This window comes from Vulpes vulpes, chromosome X (assembly GCF_048418805.1).
Source record: "Vulpes vulpes isolate BD-2025 chromosome X, VulVul3, whole genome shotgun sequence".
Taxonomy (NCBI): Eukaryota; Metazoa; Chordata; class Mammalia; order Carnivora; family Canidae; genus Vulpes; species Vulpes vulpes.
Window position 1 is genome coordinate 99,449,574 of NC_132796.1, and position 15,189 is coordinate 99,464,762.

The window sequence follows — 15,189 nt, forward strand, 5'->3', positions numbered from 1 at the left end:
CCCTTACACCCCTATGTATTTTTTCCTAACCAACCTGTCCTTCCTTGATTATCTGCTACTCTAGCAATTTGGTGCCTTTTTTGTTGTTCAATGGTTTAAAAGACTACCCCACCATTTCCTATACTAACTGTTATGCTCAGATGACCATTGCTCTCTTTCTGGGGATGACAGTGTCTGCTCCTTGCTGTCATGGCTTATGATAGATTCATTACAATTTCTAATCCCCTGCGTTACACCATCATTATGAACAACCAGGTCTGCATACATTTGGCCATGGTGACCTGGGCCACTGCCTTCCTTTTAGCAATAATACCAATCATTGCAATTCCTGCCCATTTTTGTGGACACAATGTCATCAATCATTTTACCTGTGAGGTCCTGGCTCTGTCGAGGTTCACTTGCTCAGACAGCCTAGTCAGACTTATTCTGGGTCTAGTCATTGGCATCTTCACACTGCCTCTGCCTTTCACCTTCATTCTCATCTCCTATACTTGCATTGTGGTTGCTGTGCTAAGGATCCACTGTGCAGAAGCCAGGCTCAAAACTTTCTCCACCTGTGGATCCCACCTGACTGTGGTCACCATATTTTATGGAACAGCTATCTACATGTACCTGAAACCTCAGTCAAGAGAATCTCAGGGCCAGGGTAAAGACATCTCTGGGATTTTATGGCATTGTAACCCCTATGTTGAACCCCCTCATTTACACCTTGAGAAACAAAGATGTGAAAGATGCTCTAAGAGAAATGACAAGGAAGAAAGAACCCTAAAAAGAACATGAATATCCCATGGAGGTTCATCTAACCAACAGCTTGACATGGACTTGTATAAATTACAAGGTATAAATATGAAACAATATTTTAGTAAGGTCATTTGTTTCAAATGTATTTTTTTCCTATTTCCAACAAGCATGTGATAAAGAACATCCTGCCACTGAAAAAGGCATGTTAAACATCTACAATACTATCCATTTAAGTAATAAATTATACAGGACAATCTTGTAGGAGAGTTTATAAAACAAAATAATAATTCTGTTTTAGTCCTATGTAGTTTTATGTTGTTTTACTGAATGAGAAATATTTCAATATTCTAAGATTCTCTTTTATAGAGTTATCCTCTATAACAAGAATTCTATCCTCTAGAACAAGTTGCACAATGGACAGTTCTTCACTCAATGCTTTTTGTATGAGGTATACCATTACCCAGGCTTCAGAGTGATGAATGTGAGTGGGTAGAGAGGAAAATTACTGAATTTCCAAATAGAAGGTCTTCTGATGAAACAAGAAACCCTTAAAGATTGTGTAGATACTTTTTTAGTATATGTGCTGCCCAAGTGAGCACATGTGTAGATACTGAGGACCAGAAATGATGACACTATGGAACCTACAATTACATGTCTTAATATGTAGACAGGGCCCCATTTTCTCTGTCAACGTCTACTACTCCTGAATAATTTCATGCAGCTTCCAAAGTGGACCTCACAAACAGCAAATTTAGGTCCTTTAAAACTCCCTAAAAAACAAAACAAAAAAAAAACTCCTTAAAAAACAAGCAAATTTGTACTGTATTTTTGAATTATAAAAATTATAGTGTTCGTTGTTTTTAACACAAAGAGCAGGCAGAGAAAAAAAAACCACCTATTATCCCCACATTCAATGGGGCTTGCATGGGTTATATAATCCAGTAGACATATTTAAGACTGCCACTCACAGTAGTATGGGATTTAGTTAGTTCCTTGTCATCTCTCAGCTTCAATATTCTCATCTGTGAAATGGGGATTATAAGAGTACCTACCCCAAAAAGTTGTTTTGAGAATGAAATGAGATTATGCAGGTTAAGTTTCTATCATGTTTAGCATGTGGTGAACACTGAATACATGTCAGCCAAAAAAGAAAAAAAAAACTGTCAATCCACTCTCTAACATCCAAACCAATTGTCTGAGTGTTCATTTGTGTAGGTCTGTACCAATAATGACTGTATCATTTAAAAATGATCCATGGTAATATGATAGACTGAAAAAAATAAGTTCTCACTGTTTTCTTAATGTGAATTTATCTTATTAGAGATGAGGCTGAAAGTTTCCCAAGTTCATTGGTCATTTGTATTTTAAGACAAATTCAGGATCAAAATGACAATGAACCAGTACAATTTTGGAAACAGAAAATGCTGCAGTCAGTTGCTTATGGCTAATAAAAAGCTCCCAAAATCATTTCAACACTGACCGTCTCCACCACTGTTTCCAGATACATCCTGACAGGTAGATAGATCCCCAGTTTGATAAGTTCTATTTCACTCTGTAAGCAAGCGATTGATACCTAATCAGTCAACAACACAAGCTGACAGAAGGCTATTGTAAATGAAAATGAAAATAATAAAAATGTGGGAACCCCAACAGAGAACGTTTTAGAAAGGGAATCTATGGTGTTATGCAAATTTTGTTGTAACATTACTGATTTAATCTTGAACAAATTATTCTGTAAGTTTTATTTCTGGCATTTATAATAATTTTCATTTAACCTAAAGCACTCCTAAAACAAAAGGGAGGCAACTAACAAGAAATGGTGAGCAGATACAGTCAAACACTAGAGGGGCGAAACAAACATGATTCCTCAAAAGGAAGGAAAAAAGGAGCAAAACTGCAAACCTAATAATTATTGGAGTTTGATCATTTTCATTAGAGACTAAGAAGAGGTAGAGAAGAACAAGCAATGAGATGTGACTTTTGCTGACAGAGAGAAATTTATTGGGGAGAGGCAGGGACCTTTTTAGCTGCAAGAGAAAATTAGACAGGTGAACTAATGTCTTCCCTTTTGATTACCTCAGGAAGATGTTAGACAGGGTTCTCTCTAGAGAAAGAAATATTTTACATCTGGAAGTGGAGAACAAGCTGCAGGAAGATTTCTGACACAAAATCAAGACTGGATGAATAGAAAGTGTAAGAGATTATAAGAACAACTAATCAGAGATGCATGCATAAGGTGCTTTTCTATTAAATGTATATTGTGAACATTGTCTTCTTCAAATCTCCCTTGTATTACTAAATAAACAAGTTTGAGTTATAATAAGCAGGAAATACTTTGGAACTACGAATGCCTTAGGAAATGTTTCAATTTCTTATCTCTGCCAAGCAGCACTTATGACTTGCAGCTGATAATAGGCAACTCTGCCTCCTCACACACCACCTTCTCATGAGGTGTGCCAAAATCACAAGGCGACATCTTAGAAGGTTGAACTGACCTCTTAAAAATCGACGTAACTGAGAAAAGAGCTTCATGCTGTGTACTGGCAGCAGCAGAGTGAAGAAAATGCACTTGAGACCCACCTGGAAGTGTTCAAAGGAAAGAAATTTAAATTTTTCAAGAGCTAAGAATATATCATTGAGTTTTGAGTGAGTTTGTCAACACCAGTACTATGTAATAAGAAAATGAAGTTAATTAGCTGCAGAACACTCCTTGAGTTTCTACAAGTCACGAAAGCAGAACGATTAAATCTTCTCTGTTCATCATACGGAAAGGAGCACACAGAAAATTGTTCACTTATTCCTGCAATATTTTTGTTGTCGTTATTTTAATTAAACTATTCGCCAGATAGTTTTTCATTAATATATTTGAGTCAATGACCCTGTATACCGGTATTTGCCATCTCACATATACATAAAGACTTGCATACCCAGATTTTATTGTTACAAAGACCTCATTTTAATTCAGGCTTTTGAGATTTAAAAGACCATTTCTTACCTGTATCTGCCTGGCTCAGTCAGTAGAGCATGTGACTCTTGATCTCGGAGGTGTGAGTTCAAGTCCCATGTTGGGCATAAGGCCTACTTAAAATTAAAAATAAAATGAAAGACTTTAGCTATGCAACCCATGGGTATATTATTTTAACCTCTCTGATACCCCTGTCCTCATTTATGCAATTGATAATAATAGCAATAGTCATAATAGTAATAATAGTCTCTACTTCATAGGATTGCTATGAGGATCAAATAATAAACCATATAAAACACCTAGCACAGTATTGTCAAATAGGAAGCAAATGAAAATGTTAGCTATTTTTACTATTCTTTTTTAAAAAGGTTTTATTTATTCACAAGAGACACAGAGAGAGAGGCAGAGACATAGGCAGAGGGAGAAGCAGGCTCTCCACCGGAAGCCTGATGCAGGACTCAATCCCAGGACTCTGGGATCATGTCTCAACCACTGAGCCACCCAGGTGCCCTATTTTTACTATTTTTTTTTACTATTCTTATCATCATTAACATTATATAACTCTAGCACAAAGATGCCTGTACATTGAATTGCCCAGTTTATTCTGTGTGCAGCAAAGTTATCATGCTCTACTTGGCTGAAGCCCATACATGGAATTATGGAAAGCATACACAGGTATGTATCCCTGGCTGTAAGTGTTGGAAGTTATTTAACACTTTGCCTCTTTTTATTCCTTACTTTACTTATTCAAAACAAAACATATTGAGTATCTTCTATGTGTTAGGTAATTTTCTAGTACTGGGAATCTGCAGTGAAAAAGACAAAGTTCCTGATCTTAGGTACTAAACATTTTAATAGAAAAACAGATATTAAACAGATTATCACATATAAAAATAAAAGACTTTAAAAAGCATGATAAGTACTCTGAAGGAAACAAACTGGAAGCTGGGGTGATCTGTGAAATCTATTTTGAATCAGTAAGATTAAGATCTCTCAGAAGGAGTAATATTTAAACTGAAACTGAAGATCCATTAAATGCTATTGTGAAGTTTGAAGAGTTGAGGAAATGAACGTACTAGAATGAGGGAAAAAATACAAAGGCCCTAAAGAAAGAGCCGGACATGTTTAAGGAACAGAAAGGAGACTCTTAACTCTAGGAAACAAACTGAGGGTTGCTGGAGGGGAGGTGGGTGGGGGGATTAGGTAACTGGGTGATGGACATTAAGGAGGGTACTTTATGTAATGAGCACTGAGTGTTATACACAACTGATGAAATCACTAAATTCTACCCCTAAACTAATAAATACACTATATGTTACCTAAATTGGATTTAAATTAAAAAAAAGAAGACAAGTGTAGCTACAACTAAGTGAGCAAGGGAATGGGTAGGTGGTATAACACCCATTCCTTCCTTCCCTCAAACAGCAGATAAACACAAACACACGAAATGTATGTTTAATAAAGACACACAGAGAAATATAAAGAAATAGGGAACATATTGTGTGTACCAGGCATTGTTCTACATTGTTCTAGGTTTTTGGGATACATCAATGAGTAAAAATGTCTCCATACTCTTGAAGCTTATGGTATAGTGCAAGAACATAAGCCATAAACAAAAATCATGTGGTATGTTTTTTAAAAATAAAAGCATCGTAACAGGGATGAGGAAAGACAGGACAGGCACTTCAAATTTAAATAGGGTGATCATAAAAGTCCTAACTAAGAATTTGGAACTTGAACAAAGAGGGGAGAAGTATGTGAATATGTAGGAAAATAATATTCGAGGCAAAGGCACAAACGCAGGAAAATGCATAATATATTTGAAGAACACCAAGGAAGCTATGTGGCTGTACAGGAGTGAACCAAAAGGAGAAAAGCAGCAGATGAGCTCAGAAAGGAACAAACTCAGAAAGTCCTTTTTGCTGTAAGGACTTAAGCATTTTGTAAAAGCTTTATTGAAATATAATTCACATGCCAGAATTTCACCATTTTTAAATTGCACAATTCAATGGCATTTAGTACATTGACTAAGATGTGTAATCATCATGACTATCTGATTCCAGAACATTTTTGTCATCCCAAAAAGAAACCTTGTACACATTATCCATTACTCCCCATTTTCCCTACCCCCAGCCTCCAGCAACCAGAAATGTACTTTCTGCCTCTGAATTTCCCTATTCAAGACATTTTATGTAAATGAAATCATGCAATATATGACTTCTTTAACTTAGCATAATGTTTTCAAGGTTTTTTTATGTTGATTAATGTTTTATAGCTGAATCATATTCCATTATATGGATATACCAAATTTTATCTATTCATCCAGTCCTTCTCGCTATATTTTCAGAAATAATAAGCTTTAGGATACACATGTATCTGCAACACTACAGAAATATGGGTACCCATACCACAGCAATATATGAAGTTTCTAATTCCTCCACATTTTAGCCAATGCAATAAGCTATTCACCTAGTTTATTACACCATCTTAGTGGACCAAAATTGGTATCTCATTGTGATTTTGACTGGCATTTTCCTAATAACTAATGATGTTGTGCATCTTTTTATGTGCTTATTTTTCATTTGTTTATCTTCTTTGGAGAAATGTATTTTCAGATCCTTTGCCCATGTTTAATGGGGTTGTTTATTATTGACTTGTAAGAGCTCTTCACATCATTATATAAATCCCTATTCAATATCTAATTTGAAAATATTTTTCCCATTCTATGGGTTGTCTTTGTTTCCTAGTAGTATCCTTTGAAGCACAAAAGCTTTTTATTTTGATGTCAAGTTTGTTGGTTTTTTGTGTGTGTGGCTTGTGATTTTGCTACCATATCTAAGAAATCACTACCTAATATTTAGGCCTATGTCACAAATATTTATACCCAAATATTTATGTCTATGTTTGTTCTAAGAGTTGCAAAATTTTAACTCTGACAATTAAGACTGGTTCTTATTTGTTTGTTTGTTTGTTTTTAAGTTGGCTCCACACCCAATGCAGGGCTCCAACTCAAGACTCAGATCAAGATCTGAGCTAAGCTAAGAGTCAGATGTTTTTTGTTTGTTTGTTTGTTTGTTTGTTTTTGTATTCATGAGAGGCAGAAACAAAGGCAGAGAGAGAAGCAGGCTCCATGCAGGGAGCCTGACGTGGGATTTGATCCTGGATCCAGGATCAGGCCCTGGGCGGAAGGCGGCGCTAAACCGCTGAGCCCCGCCCCCGGGCTTCCAAGAGTCAGATGTTTAAACAACTGAGCCACCCAGGTGTACAAGGACTTTGGTCTATTGTGAGTTAACTTTTGTATATGATGGTGGTGGGGGGGGTCAATTTCTTCTTTTTTTGCATGTGCTTATTCACTTGTCCAAACACAATTTGTAGAAAAGATTATTGTCTACAGTGTCCTCCACTGAATTGTCTTGGCACCTGTGTCTATAATAAACTGACCGTAAATATATGGGTTTATTACTAGATGTTTGATTCTACTCCACTGATCAATAAGTCTGCCCTTATACAGTACCACACAGTTTTTTTTTTTTTTTAGTATAGTTGACACACAATGTTGCATTAGTTTCAGGTGGAAACTACACAGCGATTCAACTGCTATATATGTTATGCTATGCTCACCACAAATGTATCCACCGCCTGTTGCCATACAATGTTATTGCAATATCGTTAACTATATTCCTTATGCTGTGCCTTTTATTCCCATGACTTACTCATTCCATAACTGGAAGCCTGTATCTCCCACTTACCTTCATCCATTTTGTTCATCCTCCCACCTCTCTCCCCTCTGGCAACCATCAATCTGTCCTCTGTATTTACAGGTCTGATTCTGCTTTTTGTTTGTTTATTCATTTAATTTTTTTAGATTCCACCTAGGAGTTAGATCATATGGTAGTTGTCTTTCTCGGTATGCTTATTTCACTTAGCATAATACCCTGCAGGTCCATCCACGTTGTCTCAAGTGGCAAGATCTCACTCGTTTTTATGGTGAGTAATGTTCCATTATATGTATGTACACCACATCTTTATCCATTCATCTACCCATAGACACTTGGGTTGCTTCTATTATCTTGGCTATTGTAAATAATGCTGCAATAAACATAAGGTGCATATGTCTCTTTGAATTAGTGTCTTTGTTTCCTATGGTAAATGCCCACTAGTGGAATTACTGGATAATGCAGTATTTCTATCTGTAATACTGTTTCCTACAGTGTCTGCACCAGCTTACATTCCCACCAACAGTGCACAAGGGTTCTTTCTTCTCTACTTCCTTGCCAACACTTGTTATTTCTTATCTTTTTTATTCTAGCTGTTCTGACAGGTGTAAGGTGATATCTCATTGTGGCTTTGATTTGCCCTGAAGATTAATGATGTTGATCATTTTTTTCATGTGTTTATTGGCCATGTGTATATCTTCTTTGGGAAAATATTTTTTCAGATTTTCTGATATTTTAATCAGATTATTTGGGGGTTTTGGGTTTTTTTAAGATTTCATTTATTTACTCATGAGAGACAGAGAAAGAGAGAGAGAGAGAGAGGCAGAAACACATGCAAAAGGAGAAGCAGGCTCCATGCAGGGAACCTGACACAGGACTCGATCCCGGGACTCCAGGATCATGCCCTGGGCCAAAGGCAGGTGCCAAATCGCTGAGCCACCCAGGGATCCCAATTTTTTATGTTGAGTTATACAAGCTCTTTATATAGTTTGAATATATCAGAACATTATCAGACATATCTTTATCAGACATATCATTTCCAAATATCTTCTACCATTCAGTAGTTTGCCTGTTAGTTTTGTTGGTTTCCTTTGTTATGCAAAGCTTTTTATTTTGGTGTAGTCCCAACAGTTAATTTTTCTTTTGTTTCCCTTGTCTAAGTAGACATATCTAGAAAAATCTTGCAAACATTGAGGAAATTAATGTTTATGTTTTCTCCTAGGAATTTTAGTTTCAGGTCTCACATTTAGGTCTTTAATTCATTTTGAGTTCATTCTTTTGTATAGTGTAAGAAAGTGGTCCAGTTCTATTCTTTTGCCTGTAGCTCTCCAATTTTACCAGCACCATTTGTTGAAGAGACTGTCTTTTCTCCATTGTATATTCCTACCTTTTTTGCTATAGATTAATTGAGCATATAAATAGAGATTTATTTCTGGGCTCTCTCTTCTGTTTCATTGACCTATGTGTCTATTTTTGTGCCAGTAGCATACTGTTTTCACTGCTATGGCTTTGCATTATATCTTGAAATCTGGGATTGTGATACCTTCCGTTTCATTCTTTCTTAAGATTGTTTTGGCTATTTGGGGTCCTTGTAGTTCCATAAAAATTTTAGGATTATTTGTTTCAGTTCTGTGAAAAATGCTTTTGGTATTTTAACAGAAATTGCATTGAATCTGTAGATTCCTTTGTGTAGTATGGAAATTTTAACAATATTAATTCTTCCAATCAGTGAGCATGGGATATCTTTACTGTGCTGTCTTCAATTTCCTTCATCAATGTTTTATGGTTTTCAGAGTACATTTCTTTCATCTCCTTGGATATTCCACGGAATTATATTCTTTTTGGTGCAGTCATAAATGGAATTGTTTTGTCAATTTCTCTCTGCTACTGTGTTATTAGTATATAGACTCACAACCGATTTCTGTGCATTAATTTGTAAATGTATTTAATTTTGTAAACATAAATTAGTGTATAGACTCACAACCAATTTCTGTGCATTAATTTTGTAAACCAATTTCTTTGGATTAATTTTGTAAATTTACAAATCTAAACGTTGTAAACTGCACTAAAACTGTGCATTAAATTTGTAATCACAATTAATTTTGTAAACTCATTTATTACTTCTAATAGTTGTTTGGGTGGAGTCTTTAGGGGTTTCTAGGTATAGTATCATGTAATCTGCAAATAATGAAATTTTTACTTCTTCCTTACCCATTTGGATGCTTTTTATTTCTTTTTCTTGCCCAACTGCTTGGGCCAAGAATTCCAGTACTAGGTTGAAAAAAGTGGTGAGACTGGATGTCTTTAGCTTGTTCTTGATCTTAGAGGAAAACCTCTCAGCGTTTCACCATTGAGTGCGATGTTAGTTGTGGGGTTTTCATATATGGCCTTTATTATGTTGAGGTAACTTCTCTCTAAATATGATTTGCTGAGAGTTTTTATCATGAACAGATATTGAATTTTGTCATATGCTTTCTTGCATTTATTGAGATGATCATAAGACTTTTAAATCTGTTGTTTTGTTGATGTGGTATCATGCTAATAAGTCTTCTTTACATTATTTTAAAATTTTTTGTAGTTTTCAAAAAAAAAATTTTTTTGTAGTTTTCATTGAACAAGCCTTGCAATTATTTGTTAAATTTATTCATAAGTATTTTATTTTATCTTTTTTATGCTATGTAATTGGAAATGTTTTCTTAATGTCATTTTGAATTGTTCATTGCTAGTATATAGAAATAGCATTGGTTTTGCACAGTAATCTTATATCCTGAAAACTTGTTGAAAGAGCTTATTAGTTCTAGCAGTTTTCTTTCTGTGGATTCCCTAGAATTTCCTATATACAAGATCATGACTCTATGAATAGAAAAAGCTGTACTTCTTTTCTGATCTGGATGCTTTTATTTCTTTTTCTTGCCTAATTTTCCTGGGAAAAATTGCAGTACGTTATTGAATAAAAATGGCAAAAGTAGAAATCCTGGTCATCTTCCAGGATCTTAGGGGGAAAGGTTTCAGTGTTTCCCCATTAATTACAGTGTTAGCTGCATGGTTTTCATTGATGGACTTTATCAGGCTGAGGAGCAACCCTTTTGTTCCTAGTTGCCTAATGATTTTATAATCATGAAAAAGTATTAGATTTTGTCAAATTATTTGACTATATCCATTTAGATAATCATGTGCTTTTTGTCTTTTAATGAATTAATATAGCGCATTACAGTGATTTTGAGATATTTAAATTTTTTTAATTTTTATTTATTTATGATAGTCACACACACACAGAGAGAGAGAGAGAGAGAGAGAGAGAGAGAGGCAGAGACATAGGCAGAGGGAGAAGCAGGCTCCATGCACCGGGATCCCGAAGTGGGATTCGATCCCGGGTCTCCAGGATCGCACCCTGGGCCAAAGGCAGGTGCTAAACCGCTGCGCCACCCAGGAATCCCGTGATTTTGAGATATTAAGCCAACCTTGCATTCCTGGGATAAATATCACTTAATGATGGTAAATAATTCTATTTATATAATGTTGAATTTGGCTTGTTAGAATATTTTTTTTAATTTTTTAAAGATTTTATTTATTTATTCATAGAGACACAGAGAGAGAGAGAGAGAAAGGCAGAGAAACAGGCAGAGGGAGAAGCAGGCTCCACGCAGGAAGCCCGACATGGGACTCGATCCTGGGTCTCCAGGATCCCGCACTGGACCAAAGGTGGCGCTAAACCGCTGAGCCACCCGGGCTGCCCTTGTTAGAATGTTTAAAGGATTTTGGAGCTACATTCAAAAAGAATAACAGTTTGTAGTTTTCCTGTGATGTCGATCTGATTTTGATTTGAGGGTAATATTAACCCTATTGAATGATGGGAAATATTGCCTTCTATTGGAACTGTTTATAAGGATTGGTGTTGATTTTTCTTCAAATGTTTGGAAGAATTAATTATGCAGTGAATCCATATACATATAGCTTTTACTTTGTGGAAAGATGTTTGACTATTAATTCAATCACTTCACAGGTTTATTCAGATTTTCTATTTCTTCTTGAAGTAGTTTGTGTGTTTCTTGAAATCTCTTCATTTCATTTAGTCTATTAATTTTTTCACATACAATCATTAATTGTATTCTCTTATAATTATTCTTATGTTTCTGAGATTGGTAGTGATATCTCAAATTACATTTCTGATTTTAAAAATTTGAGTTCTCTCTCTCTCTCTCTCTGGTCAATCAATGTAAGAGTTTATCGATTTTTGGATCTTTCCAAAGAATAAATATTTGGTTTTACTCAATTTTCCTGTTATTTTTCCTTTCTCTATTTCATTTATTTTCATTCTAGCATTTATTGTTTGTTTCATAATGATTGTTTCTGTTTAGTTTAATCTTCACTTTGTAGTCTCATAATGCAAAGGCTTAGGTTACTGACTTTAAATATTTCTTTTTCTAGTATCACTCTGTACATCTAATTACCCTTTTAAAGCACTGATTTATTTATTTATTTATTTATTTATATTTTTTATTGGAGTTCAATTTGCCAACATATAGCATATCACCCAGTGCTGATCCCATCAAGTGCCCCCCTCAGTGCCCGAGACCCAGTCACCTCAACTCTGCACCCACCTCCCTTTCCACCACCCCTTGTTCATTTCCCAGAGTTTGGTGTCTCTCATGTTCTGTCACCCTCTCGGATATTTCCCACTCATTTTCTCTCCTTTCCCCTCTATCCCCTTTCATTATTTTTTATATTCCCCAAATGAATGAGACCATATAATGTTTGTCCTTCTCCGAATGACTTATTTCACTCAGCATAATACCCTCCAGTTCCATCCATGTCGAAGCAAATGGTGGGTATTTGTCATTTCTAATGGCTAAGGAATATTCCATTGTTTACATATACCATATCTTCTTTATCCATTCATCTTTCTATGGACACCAAGGCTCCTTCCACAGTTTGGCTATTGTGGACATTGCTGCTATAAACATCGGGTGCAGATGTCCTGCCTTTTCACTGCATCTGTATCTTTGGGGTAAATCCCCAGCAGTGCAATTGCTGGGTAGTATGGCAGGTCTATTTTTAGCTCTTTGAGGAACCTCCACACAGCTTTACAGAGTGGCTGTACCAGTTCACATTCCCACCAACAGTGCAAGAGGGTTCCCCTTTCTCCACATCCTCTCCAACATTTGTTTCCCGTCTTGTTAATTTTCCCCATTCTCACTGGTGTGAGGTGGTATCTCATTGTGGTTTTAATTTGTATTTCCCTGATGGCAAGTGATGAGGAGCATATCATGGGAAATACCTCTAGCATCATCATTTCCCTCTAGCAAAGGGGTGCTTGGGCGGCTCAGTTTGGTAAGTGGCCAGCTCTTGATTTTGGCTCAGGTCATGACCTCAGAGTCCTGGGATTGAGCCTTGTATTGGCCTCCACACTCAGCAGGGAGTCTGCTTCTCTCCCTCACTCATGCGCTCTCTTTCTCTCTCTCAAATAAAACAATCTTTTTTTTAAAAAAAAGAAAGAAAGGAAGGAACCCGAAAAAATATTGAAATAGAGTGGCCAGTGAGTTATAAAGAAAAACAGGGAGTGCATCATCCTAGAAAACAAAAAAAGCAAAGGATATGAAAAAAGAGAATGATCAGCTCTGCCAAATGCTGCTGATAGGCCAAGTAAGATGAGAACAGAGGACTGACCAGAAAACTGGCATTTTCTATCAGGTAAAATTCAGATAGATATTACTTTCCAATTTATAAATAGATTACTGAGAGAATAAGTAATTGTTCCCAAGGTTACATAGACCTATCCCCAGAAACTGAGATATGTATTTTATTTAAAAAACACAGATAACTGTAAATTCTCCCTTTTGATTATAAATGTTTCTGCACATTTTATCCTGTAAGATATGTCAAACAAGGATTTTTTTTCTTTTGAATATTTTTTTAAAAAAAGAACCAATTGGAATCTGGCTTGAGGCATCAGAGGATCAAGCTGGGGCTTGCCAAGGTGGCTAGAAATTGAAGGAAAAAACCCGAAAATAAGAGTGTCATGGAGAGGGCAGCCTGGGTGGCTCAGCGGTTTAGCGCCCCCTTCAGCCCAGAGCCTGATCCTGGAGACCCGGGATTGAGTCCCACGTCGGACTCCCTGCATGAAGCCTGCTTCTTCCTTTGCCTGTGTCTCTGCATCTGTGTGTGTGTGTGTGTGTGTGTGTGTGTGTGTGTGTGTGTGTGATGAATAAACAAATAAAATCTTTTTTAAAAAAAGAGTGTCATGGAGAGGTGAATCCCAATTTTTATGCACAAACTCCCATCGAATACGTAAATGACCGCTAAACTGTGCATTTACAGAAACATTAGTAATAAAACTGACAGAAGGCAGCAGAAATAAAGCTGAAATATTGGAACAGAGATGTTAGCAGTTGCTTACATAAGGGAGACAGAGTCTAGAGGCTGAATTCCACCAAGTTAGAAAACATTTGTAAATATTTTGAGTTTTCTATTAAAACTCTCAAAGGACCATGCCTTAGGAGTAAAGACTATGTCCAAGGATTAAAGATTCACCCCAAGACTAAGAGTAACACAAAACCAGACTACATCTGAAAATGAAGGCTCCAAAAGTTCAAGATGATTAGCCTATAATTTGTCAATTAGAACAAAAATCAAAAGTCTTAGAAGGAAGATGAATCAAAAATCTCTATAAAATATCATCAGTAGTATCCACTATGCAATCAAATATTGCTAGACATGTGAATAAAGAGAAAAATGTAACATGAATTTATAATTTAAAAAGTGAGTAGAAATAGAGACCATATTCATCCAGATGTTGAATTAGCTGGAAGGATAATTTTTAAAAGCTATTACAAATATGTTTAAGCACTTAAAAGGAAAAGTGGCCAAAATAAGTAGCCAATGGGTATCCCAACATGGAATTTGAAACTATGAAAAAGAATCAAATAGAAATTCTAGAACTGAAATATATGCTATTTGAAATGAGAATCCAGACACGCCTTGGGTGGCTCAGCAGTTGAGCATCTGCCTTTGGCTCAGGGTATGATCCTGGGATCCTGGTTTTCTTTTTCAATATTCCCCTGGCTATTCAGGTTCTTTTCTGATTCCACACAAATTTTAAGATGATTTGTTCGAACTCTCTGAAGAAAGTCCATGGTATTTTGATAAGGATTGCATGAAATGTGTAAATTGCCCTGGGTAACATTGACATTTTCACATTAATTCTTCCAATCCATGACCATGGAATATTTTTCCATCTCTTTGTGTCTTCCTCAATATATTTCAGAAATGTTCCGTAGTTTTTAGGGTATAGATCCTTTACCTCTTTGGTTAGCTTCATTCCTAAGTATCTTAAGCTTTTTGGTGCAATTGTAAATGAGATTGAATCCTTAATTTATCTTTCTTCAGTTTCATTGTTAGTGTATAGAAATGCCACTGATTTCTGGGCATTGATTTTGTATTCTGCCACACTGCCGAATTGCTGTATTAGTTCTAGCAATCCTGGGGTAGAGTCTTTTGGGTTTTCTACGTACGGTATCATGTCATCTGCGAAGAGGGAGAGTTTGACTTCTTTGTCATTTGAATGCCTTTTACTTCTTTTTGTTGTCTGATTGCTGAGGCTAAGACTTCTAGTACTATGTTGAATAGCAGTGGTGAGAGTGGACATCCCTGCCGTGTTCCTGGTCTTAGCAGAAAGGATCCCATTGTTTCCCATTGAGAATATTTTCTGTGGGCTTTTCGTAGATGGCTTTTAAGATGCTGAGTAATGGTCCCTCTATCCCTACACTC

The 15,189-nt window shown here is 36.1% G+C and overlaps 1 long non-coding RNA gene and 1 pseudogene across 3 annotated transcripts in view; one reads left to right on the forward strand and one right to left on the reverse strand.

The window, feature by feature from the left end:
* Window positions 1-47: 47 nt before the first annotated feature.
* LOC140596126 (olfactory receptor 13H1-like) lies at window positions 48-780 on the forward strand (annotated as a pseudogene).
* A 2,455-nt stretch (window positions 781-3,235) lies between these two features.
* The window catches only part of LOC112907864 (uncharacterized), a 324,991-nt gene continuing 313,037 nt past the window's right edge, over window positions 3,236-15,189 (reverse strand). For 2 of the 3 annotated variants that reach the window (XR_011998234.1, XR_003232827.2), the window contains 2 exons: window positions 3,737-3,822; window positions 3,236-3,321 (listed from right to left, as the gene is read on the reverse strand). This is a non-coding gene — a long non-coding RNA (uncharacterized lncRNA). The remainder of the gene's footprint in view (window positions 3,322-3,736; window positions 3,823-15,189) is intronic. The other variant, XR_011998235.1, reaches the window with a different exon arrangement.